At 44.2% G+C, this 10,111-nt stretch overlaps 1 protein-coding gene across 6 annotated transcripts in view; it reads right to left on the reverse strand.

Moving 5' to 3' along the window:
- The window catches only part of Meiob (meiosis specific with OB-fold), a 42,152-nt gene extending 33,199 nt beyond the window's left edge, over positions 1 to 8,953 (reverse strand). Inside the window, exon 1 of one of the 6 annotated variants that reach the window (XM_076937184.1) lies at positions 8,854 to 8,953. The gene's annotated coding sequence lies outside the window, so the exon portion shown is untranslated. Of the gene's footprint in view, positions 1 to 1,852; positions 2,150 to 8,853 lie in introns of those variants that run through there. The other 5 variants (XM_076937186.1, XM_076937183.1, XM_076937182.1 and 2 more) reach the window with 5 other exon arrangements.
- Positions 8,954 to 10,111: the final 1,158 nt, after the last annotated feature.

Below are 10,111 nucleotides of genomic sequence, written 5' to 3' on the forward strand. Positions count from 1 at the left end.
ACAAGTATCCTTTCTTCCAAACACTCTTGAGTTGTTCACTAGAAAGCTGGCCTCCTGGCCACCACACTGGAAAAATTCCCAAGGTGAAGACAAAGGAGTTAGTAGCCTTCTATGGTACTATCTAGCACTGCTTTTCTTTAAAAAAAAAAAAAATTTTAAACATAAAAATCAGTAAGATGTCTCTTGATACTAAGACTGGCAACGTGAATCTGATCATCAGAAATCACATGATGGAAGGAGAGAATCAGCTCCCAAAACTTGTTCTCTGACTTCCAAACATCCATAGTGGCATCTGCATATCTGTACACTCACACAGAACAAATACATTATTATTATTATTAGTGTGTGGTATGTATAGTCTATGTCCACATGTATGTGCATGAATGTACACAAAGGCCAGAGGAAGAAGCCAGTTCTATTTCTCTTTGCCTTATTTGTTGAGACATTCTCTTACTGAAACTGAAGCCAGGCAGGCTAAAGGGTAGCAAGCACCAGTGATCTCTTATCTCAAACCCCCAGAAATACAGCCATGTCCCACTTTTATGTGGATGCTAGGATTCAAATTCATCACATCTGCATCTTTTTGTAGTAAGCACTCATCCATTGATCCATCTTTCCATTCCCACTCAGTATTTTAACATGTATTTTGATTATTCCAACTGTGTGTCACTCTGGAAAAGGCAAAATCCTGGATATATCGAAAAGAACAGTGATAACCAAGGGGAGTAAGGGCAAATAAGTGGAACATGGAGCCATGGAAAGTAATCTGTAGGAATATATATATATATATATATATATATATATATATATATATATATTTCTCTCCAGGATCTATGATATACATACATACTGAATGTCAGCTTCTGGATATTTCCTGTCCCTATCCTTGAGAACCTTGAGATCCCTTTCTCCTTGAAACCTCTCTCCCAGCTAGATATGGTGACATATACCTACAATCTCATCGTTTGGGAAGTGAGGGTAGGAGAATCAAGAGTTCAAAGTTAACCTCAGCTACACAGTGAATTTTGAAGCCACCCTGGGCTACCTAAGACCCTGTCTCGAGAAGGAAGGAAGGGAGGAAGGACTTGAAAGGAAAGAGTCAGACAATTCTGGGAAGATGAAAAGGAAGAAGAAAGAGAGAAAGGTAAGTAGGGAGAGAAGGAGAAAGGAAGAAAGAAAACATCTTTCTCCATTTCCTGAAACCTGGAGTGGAACTGGCTTGTAATCCGAAACGCAGAAGGCAGAGGCAGGAGAATCACAAGTACAAGGCCAGCCTGGGAGAGCCTGTCTCAAAAAAACAAGCAAAAAAAGAAAGAGAAAAAGAAAAGAAAAGAAAAAACAAACAAACAATCAAACAAACAAACCCAAAACCAAAGAAAAAAACCCAAAACCTAGAAAGTTCTGTCTGTCTCTGGAATTTTGTTTGTTTCTTGTTTTTCGAAACAGGGATTCTCTTGTGGCCCTGGCTGCCCTGGAACTCGTGCTGGTCTGGAACTCAGAGATCTGGCTGCCTCTGCCTCCCCTCTTGCAGAGGCTGGGATTAAAGGCTTGCACCACCACTGCCTGGCTATGGGAGTCATTCTTGTCCTGGGGAACCTGACAGGGTGAGGACGCTGTGGAGACAAAGCAACTCCACGTGAGGCATCTGACTGGATGGAACCTGACAGTATGGACCTGACCTCGAGCGACATGGTGACCTGGAACCCTGACAGCGAGAGACCTGACAGGAAATGGACCGGCTGGGAGGGAGCTGACAGGGGGGAACAGGCAGGGTAGAACCTGACTAGAAGCAACCCGGCAGGGAAGAAGAGACACGAATGAACCAGTCCTGACTGGAAGGGACCTGACAGACCGAGGGCAGCGCGCTCCGCTGCGAACCTTCCGGACGTCGGCGCGTGCGACCCCGCGCGGGTTTCCTCTCAGCTCAGGCTCTAGCTCTCAGAACTGGAGCGCGGCCCGCGCGGCCGGACTGACGGATGCCACAGCAGGCCGTCTGAGTCGCAGCTCACCGGCTACTTCCGGGCCAGCCAGGTGATCCACGGGGTTCCACCTGACGGCGGCCACGCTCTATTCTACCTCCCACAGCCGGGTGTGCGAACCACCTGGAGTCCGCGACCGTTAGAGCACGCTCCGGCCCCGCCCCTTAATGACCCCGCCCCGCCACTGGCTAGCTCCGCCCCCGTCGCGCGCTGACTCCGCCCCTGTGCTTGCGGGCCTCACACAGGAAGAAATTCCCAATTCGGAAAAGGCGCTGTCCCTTTCTGGAACTGGAGAAATTCGTTCGGACTTAGGTGAAGGGCAAGTCGGCCCTAGGCACTGACCCAGGAAAGCCAGTTTCGGGGTTACTCGAAGACAGGAGCAGCACCCACTCACAGGAGTGAGTGAAACGGGGAAGTCGCTAAGGAAGCAAGCTAGACATTTGCAGCAGTTCTTTGGTTGGGATCCGGACCTGAGTCTCAGGCTGTCCAGTCTGAGCAACCCTCATAAATGGCTTATAATTGCAAACGTCTCCGTGCAGATACTAAATTGCCTCAAGTGACGTATTCTTAATTTAGAGAAGAAAGTGCACTGAAGGAAGACAGGGATCTAAAAACCGATAGGGTTGTGGAAGAGAAAATAGCCAGATGCTATTATTAAGGGAGTTTCCCTGGTGGTACCACATATATCAGGAGGTGCACATATATTATGTAAAAGAATAGTGTTTTAAAATGCCACAGTATTATAGGAAATAGATAGTACTATTTGGGGACGGGGACATCAAGACATGGTCTCACTATGGAGTTCTGGAAGTCCTGGAACTATGTAGACCAGGCTAATCTAATATGTACACACATATACACAAAATAAGTAAATAAATAAATAAATGTATGTAAAAGTTCTTCCGATATTTGTTCCAGTCTCCTTTATTATTTATTTATTGGTTTGTTTTGATTTTGAGACAGGATCTCATGTAACTTAATCTGACCTCAAACTCACTACATAACCTAAAATGATCTTGAACTTCTTTTTGTTTTGTTTTGTTTTGTTTTGTTTTGTTTTTTGAGACAATGTTTCTCTGTATAGCCCTGGCTATCCTGGAACTCACTCTGTAGACCAGGCTGGTGTCGAACTCAGAAATCTGCCTGCCTCTGCCTCCCAAGTGCTGGGATTAAAGGCGTTCGCCACCGATGACAGGCGATCTTGAACTTCTGATCCTTCTTCCACCTACTAAGTGCTGGGATGGTCTGCATATGATAGCTTTTTTCTGTCTTTTTTCTTTATAACATTTTCTTTTTTTAAAAGTGTGTGTGTGTGTGTGTGTGTGTGTGTGTGTGTGTCTCACACAGGCCAGAAGACAACTTGCAGGAACTATGTCTCTCCTTTTCTACTGCTTGAGTCCCTGGGTTGGAACTCAGGTCATCAGGCTTGGCAACAAACACCTTTCCCCACTGAGCCATTTTGCTGGCCCAAGTCTGTGTCTTTAAAGAGACATAAAATCTTTATTTTTCTCAGAGAATAAACTGGCATTTTAAGACAATTTTTTGAAAAAAAATTTTTTTTTGTTTTTCGAGACAGGGTTTCTCTGTGTAGCCTTGGCTGGCCTGGAACTCACTCTATAGACCAGGCTGGCCTTGAACTCAGAGATCCACCTGCCTCTGCCTCCCAAGTGCTGGGATTAAAGGCGTGCACCACCACCGCCCGGCGAAAAAAAATTTTAAATGAAGAAATCTCTATGAAGGAATTATATTTCAAAATTTTGCTTGCATTTTGTGGTATTTTAGCAAATCAGCTTTTGTTGAAAGCTACATGAGGTTAAGCTAGCAAAACTGGTTTCCTGAGGCTACCACAGGCTTTTCTTAAGATATGATGTTTCAAAATACAAACCCAAAATCCTGGCATTGTTTACATTAGTAATAAAAATGGGGCTATCTTTTTTGGACAAAGAATTGGTTGCTATATTGATTCAAAATTCTGTATAATTGGCTTGTTCTTAACAAAAGAATTGATCTGTCAATATATTTGGATGTACATGAGTAAAAATAGGAACAAGGATTGCCTGGAGCTTGCCACTCGCTGTAGAAGTCAGGGGTGAGTGAGCAAAAAGGTCAGGGTTGAAATAACCTGCATGTCTGGCTGAAGGACTGGTAGGTGGCCCTGTGACCGCCTCCCTAGAGTACAACAGCTGTCAAACCATCAAGGAGCTTGTCACCAAGACAGAGACAGGAAAATATAATACACTTATGTGTATACAGATGTATAATAAACTTTACACATAGTAATCAGTAGGAAAAAGTGAACAATTATTTAATGAATTACAAGAAAACCTTATTACACAAATTTTATATTGCTCATCTATCTACAAGAGCTACAATTGTAACAGCTCAGTTACTGAGCTGGCATAATTACCTCACTCTTACTAGGGACTAGTCAACTGTTTTTTTAAAGATATATTTATTTTATGTATGAGTGCTCTTTCTTTGCATTCAGCTACATGTCAGAAGAGGGCATTAGCTCACCTTACAGATGGTTGCTGGGAACTGAACTCAGGACCTCTGGAAGAGCAGTCAGTGCTCTTAACCACTGAGCCATCTCTCCAGCCCTGGGACTACTCAACTTTAATTTGACTGTAGACATGTTGGCACAGATAGTTTTTTATAAAGCTTTACAAATCTTTGACTGAGAAAGGGGACGATATAACCTGTCAGGGAGCTTGCAAGAACCAGATTTGAAGATCAAGTTTAGGGGCAAATCAAGGCAATTTAAAAGCTAAAGAGGAGAGAGTGAAAAGGATGTGGACAATGGATTCAAGGCTGTCTTAAGAAGGAAGGGAGTTCCTCAGGAACAAAGTAGCAACATAAGAATAAAGGCCCAGGGACATTCTAGAAAATTCCATAAGTCCCCATAATCACAGCACTGGGAGTCAGAGGTGGGAGGATCTGGAGTTTGAGGTCATCCTGGGTACTATCTTATTTTACTTTCTGTTGCTGTGACGAACACCATGACCAAAAGCAACTTGGAGAGAAAAGGGTCTCTTGGCTTACACTTCCACATTGAATTTCTATCATCAAGGGAATTCAGGGCAGGAACTCAAGACAGAAACCTGAGATCTGGAACTGAAGCAGAGCCTGGCCTGCTCCCCGAGGCTGGCCCAGCTTGCTTTCTTATACACCCCGAGAGAAAAACACTGGGCCCTTTCCCATCAATCAGCTGTCAAAGTGCCACATGGCCTGGCCTATGAGTCACTCTGAGGGCATTTTCTCTGGTAGATTCCATGGAGTTTCTATCACACTAGGTCTCTGCTGAAGGAGGTTCCCTCTTCCCAGATGACTCGTAGCTTGTGTCAAGTTGACAGAAACAAACCTAGCAAGCACAGGTGCATTATCTAGTTTAAGCAGTATGTTATCTGGGCAACATTAAATCCTGTCTTCAAAAATAAGAAAAGAGGAAGAACAGAAGCTGTGCAGATCACCACGTCAGGATTCGGGGCTGTGTAGGAAGACGAGGATCTCAACTTCATGCCCAAATCCAATTACCTCTTCTTAAAAGGGAGCCAGACATGGTGGCCCACACCTGTCATGGCAGATCTCTGTAGGTTCGAGAATAGCCTGGGATCCATGACAGAGCTACACAGAGAGAGAGACTCAAACAACAACAACAAAGGACTTCAGTTCTTCAATGTCTTCTTTGGGATTTTAAGGAAGAATTCCTATCAAACCAGGAAGGTAAATTGGAAAAACCAAAACCCCAGTGGTATGCTAAGCTACAGAAAGACAAAGAGAGGGCTGACAAGATAGCTCAGTGGTTAAGAACATATACTGAACTCGGAGAGGGCCTCCGTTCCATTGCCCACATCCACAACAGACGGCTCACGCTCCTCTGCTTCCCGCTCCCGGAGACCACTACTCTCTTCTGGCGTCCGACACATGTATCATACACTCACACTCATACACACAGAAATAGAAATAAAAATTAAATTGTTTTAAAAGAAAATAAAGCAAGTAAGCACCAGGCTTTGAATACTTTAGTAACAATAGCCTGGGACTTGGGACCGCCATGCATGGATAGTAGTGGTCTGATTTTGCCCCTAAATGCCTGATGCCTCTGTTTCTAAAAGAATGTATCAAACTAGGGAACAGCAAGAGAAAAGGTCCTCAGGTCAGGTGTGTGGCACAGGCACAGGTTAAGGATGTAGCTCGCTGACACACAGATTATCTAGCATCGGTAAGACCCTGGGCTGATCCAATACGTTGCAAAATAAATAAACAAAAAAGTTAAATATCCTTATTTTCCTAAAAGGTGTGTGTGTGTAAAAGTGAACTTGGAGGCTAGGTGTGTGAATAAAAGTGAATTTGGAGAGATATCTCAGCAGTTAGTAGCACTTACCTGGCACACACATGACTATTCCCAACCCACTGGAACTTAATCCCAGGGTCTCCAATGCCTTCCTCTGACCTCCACAGCCACACACATGATGAACAGAAGCATGCAGACAAAACACGTACACATATAGAAGTAAATAAAGGTCTTGAAAAAGCGAACTCACTTAATTTTTTTATGTGGGTGTCTCTGTGTGTGTGTGTGTGTGTGTGTGTGTGTGTGTGTGTGCGTGTGTCTGATCTGTGTATATACACACTCCATGGCATGTGTGTGACATTATGAGACAGCTCACTAGTGTCTCTCTCTCTCTCTCTCTCTCTCTCTCTCTCTCTCTGTCTCTCGTGTGTGTGTGTGTGTGTGTGTGTGTGTGTGTGTGTGTGTGTGTCTGATCTGTGTATGTACACACACCATGGCATGTGTGTGACATCATGGGACAGCTCACGGGAGTTGGTTTTCTTCTACCATGGGCATCCTTGGGACAGAAATCAGGTCATGAGGTTTGGCAGCAATCTCCTTTACTCTCTGAACTGTTTTACCAGCTCCAAATATTATTGGAGGAGACCCAACAAAGTTGCTTGAGTTTGAGAAAAGGAAGGGCCTTCTCAAACCAAGTCCACTTTCAAGAAGCATAAACAGCATGCAGAAATGTACCACTATGGTTTACAGAACATGGTACTCATGACTTAGCTCTTACTGCTAGGAAGCATTTGTAAGTGCTATCTTTAGTGAAGTCACTGTATCACGATAAATGACAGCTACCACTCAGTTTGATCTGGGATTCCAAAGTGACTTCAGGTAAAAAAATAAACATATTTGCGGTCTGGTGATATAGCCCAGTGGCGTAGCTACCATGTGCCATGCACAAAACCCAGGGCTCCATCCCTAGGACCATAAAAAAAAAAAAAAAAAAAAAAAAAAAAAAAAACTAACCTAGTGCTAGGAAATTTCAAGAGAGGATGGCCCCTGGGTCAGTGCAGAACACACCAGACACCAAATCCTCAGCACGAGGAACTTTATCACCCCAACGGCAGACAGCAAGCAGCACCAGCAAGCAAGCAGGTTTGTTTGTTTGTTGTTTGATTGGGCTTGAGGAGTGTTGTTTGATTGGGCTTGCTGTTTTGGTTTTGTTGTTGCTGTTGTTGTTGTTTTGCAGGAGTGGGTTTTTTAAGGAAAAGCCAGGAATCTGTGCTAGGGTACATTGGTAAACCCCAATTGGACATGTTAACGAAATAATTAATTCTGATTGTTGGACCTTGGCGTTTTGTCTCAGGAATGAGTCAGTGGCCAAATAAGGGACTGGACCTTGGGGCTATCCTCAGAACTGTAGTCTAATGGTTTTTAGCAAGGAGGAGAAAGGTAAAAGGCAAAATCTGTCAGTGCCATGTTTGTCATGCTCAGGTCTACTAGAGCCCTTCAGGGACTTCCTGGGATCCTGAAAAACCATCTGTATACCTCATATTCTTGGCAAAAGGTGACAGAAGTGAGGGAAGCAGTCAAACAGAAAAGACTCATCCGATCTTTAAATTATTGCTGTGAAAAAGACAACGGATTATTTCTCAATGTATTTATTTCAGTGTGGGTTAATAAGGACTCCCACGTCTTAACTGCTCTAGAGGATAGTTTCTGAGATTCGAGAATAAATGGGGTTTCTTGGGAGCTATCACTATCGCATATGGTAGAAAGTAAAAGTCAGGTTGAGTCTGTTCAAAAGCTCAGCCTGGCCACTAATTAACAGTGTCCACTCAGGACTCTGAACTTCATCCTCCTCGCCTGTCAAATGAAAGGTTTGGGCAAATGCAGTGGGATGAAAATTAGTCCAAAAGTGCACATCCTGTGGGAATTACGGTATGTATGCTTGCTTCTCTCTTCAACATCCCTCTTCCTAGACTGGAGCTTTTGAAATCATGTTCACCTCAGAACCCATACCCTCATTGTTAATGTGGCACCTTGAGCCTTGCTGGAGTCTGCTGGGCAAACCAGCTAACAATCACATCATGGGATGCTGTCCTCTGGGCATCTGATGCAGAACAGCCAAGATTGCGGGCACTGTTGAGCCCCTGGTAGGAGTGGGGGAGGGCCATCAGAGCCTCACTCTGCCTCTGTACCCGCTCCCAGCTGGCTGTAGTTCCGCCAAGCTGCTCATGACCTTGAGAATGCAGAGTGTATACTAGATGGAAGATTACAAGAAGCAGAGACTCTATAAAGCTTTCAGGAGGTTATTACCCATGCTGGGGTGGGACTTTTCCATGACAGAGCCATTCTGAGGTCACCCACACTCCTATAAGTGACCCCTCACCCACGCTCCTGTAAGCAGTCCAACAAACACTGGGTCACAACGACGGAATTAGATGGAATCGTTACGTAGTCTGTTGTTGCCGCCCTATCTTGAGTGAACGTTTGCTCAAGTCTCTCCAGGCAACATTAACACAACAAATTGCAAATGATTTTGGGCCATGTAGCACAAGACCAAGCTGTGCAGGGGGGAAGGGTACTTACTGTGAATGGGATGCTGGGAGCTGGGCTGGAATGCGTTCTACAGCTTGGCTTTCTCGACTTTAATTTGTTCTATGATCTTAGCAGATCCTTTTAAGTTTTCCTGAGCCTTATCATGACCTGTAAAATGTAGATAAACAGAGTCATTGAGGTTCTGAGAGCTGATGGTTGGGAAAATAGGAAAGGCTACTCCCGGTGACTAGAGGCGCTGAAATGTCACATGACACCACACCTATTGACCTGGCTTCAGCAGTCTTTCAGAGAACATTTTCCCTAAATTAAGCAGAGATTCCATACACAAAAGAGGCAGAGAAGTGTGACTGAAGACAGTGAGTCTCCCCTGGGAAGAGGTTGTCATCTTCCTGTGGAGATGATGCAAAGCCCCACAGCCTGAGCGACTGTCCCTAACTTCCACTCAGGAGACAAGAGCCAATTTTCTGGTTTTTGGATTGATTTCCTGACCCTATTTTTTGGGAGGGAGGAAGAGAATCTTTCTACGAAACCCAAGCTGGCCTTGACTTCATGATCCTTCCCCAGTCTTCTAAGAGCTGAGATTTCACCCTACCCAGCCTTTTTCTGACACCTTAAATGCCATATTTTTCTCTTTACCTGTTCCCTTTATTTGATCCTCAGTTGTCTATTAAAAACCAAAAAGTTGCTGGATAGTGGAAGTGGTGGTGGAGGAGGTGGTGGTGATAGTGTCGGCAGCAGCAGCAGCAGCAGTAGCAGTGGCGGCACATGCTTTTAGTCCCAGCACTCAGGAGGCAGAGGCAGGTAGATCTCTGAGTTCAAGGCCAGCCTGGTCTACAAACCAAGTTTCAGGACAGCCAGGGCTACACAGAGAAACCCTAAAACCCTGTAAAAAAAAAAAAAAAAAAAAAAAAAAAACCCACAAAGTTGGACTAGGATTGTAGTGCAGTTGGTAGAGTACTTGCTTGATGCTCATAAAACCCCGAATTCAGTCCCCAGCACTACATAAAACTGGACATATTGGCACATAACTGCAATCTCAGCACTTAGAAGGTAAAAGCTAGAATTAGAAATTATCCAAGGTTATCCAAGACTATCCTGACACAACAAGACTTTATCTAAAATAAATTAATTAACAATTTAAAAATCCAGAACAGTGGACAGAGTGTAGTGGAACACACCCTTAATCCCACCTCTTGGGAGACAGTCATAGTGCATCTCTGGGGGTTTGAGGCCAACCTTATCTATAAAGCAAGTTCTAAGACAGCCAGGGAGTACAGAGTAAAACCTG

The sequence above is a fragment of the Arvicanthis niloticus genome, chromosome 6 (genome assembly GCF_011762505.2).
Source record: "Arvicanthis niloticus isolate mArvNil1 chromosome 6, mArvNil1.pat.X, whole genome shotgun sequence".
In the NCBI taxonomy this organism is placed as follows: domain Eukaryota; kingdom Metazoa; phylum Chordata; class Mammalia; order Rodentia; family Muridae; genus Arvicanthis; species Arvicanthis niloticus.